Source organism: Poecilia latipinna, unplaced genomic scaffold, assembly GCF_001443285.1.
Source record: "Poecilia latipinna isolate Pla-1442-1.1 unplaced genomic scaffold, P_latipinna-1.0 Scaffold1650, whole genome shotgun sequence".
Lineage (NCBI taxonomy): Eukaryota > Metazoa > Chordata > Actinopteri > Cyprinodontiformes > Poeciliidae > Poecilia > Poecilia latipinna.
Window position 1 is genome coordinate 49883 of NW_015114266.1, and position 606 is coordinate 50488.

The following is a 606-nucleotide window of genomic DNA, read 5'->3' on the forward strand; positions in this document are numbered from 1 at the left end:
GAAGTATATGATTTTCAACCAAACTTCTGCAGAAAGAGAAAACACAGTGAACTGCTTCTCCAAGCTGCTCACCATGTGTTCTGAAAACCTTCAGTTTGTTTGTCTCTTTTATTCGCAAGAAGAGGGGGTAAAAAGGTATGTGGTGGGGTGAAAACAACATCCTATCTTCACAGCAGGGTGCTAAATTGGAAACAAAGAAGGGGGTCACACAGAAACTAAATTAACACACAGACAGGTTTACAGCTCAGGAGTATCCCAGGAAGATCTAAGTCACCATCTGTAAAACATGCTTGAGGTTAAGGAAAGTTTAACTATGTCTTCACAGTTTTAACAAATTAGAACACTGAACCTCTAAATAGAAAAACAACTAGTAACATAAAATTACAAATGTAAGAATAACAAACATAATAATTCTAACACTCACAGAGGCACCAAACTTTCAGTGATTGATCATCTTCAGGTGCCCTGCAATACTCGATGCTCAAATGATGACTTCACTTAAGCCACTCCACCTGAGAACAGGAAGTGTCATGTTTTACTGAGTGGTCTCTATCTGACCCCTTTTACCTAATCAACATGAAATTGTGTACAGAGACGGAAGACATG

At 38.6% G+C, this 606-nt stretch overlaps 1 protein-coding gene and 1 long non-coding RNA gene across 2 annotated transcripts in view; one reads left to right on the plus strand and one right to left on the minus strand.

Moving 5' to 3' along the window:
* LOC106964281 (cubilin-like) overlaps positions 1-606 on the plus strand; it is a gene marked incomplete at its 5' end in the record, with an annotated part of 55953 nt that overhangs the window by 47626 nt on the left and 7721 nt on the right. The window lies entirely within an intron of this gene.
* Positions 7-606, minus strand: part of LOC106964282 (uncharacterized) — a 6135-nt gene continuing 5535 nt past the window's right edge. Inside the window, exon 3 of the long non-coding RNA XR_001428370.1 lies at positions 7-419. This is a non-coding gene — a long non-coding RNA (uncharacterized LOC106964282). The remainder of the gene's footprint in view (positions 420-606) is intronic.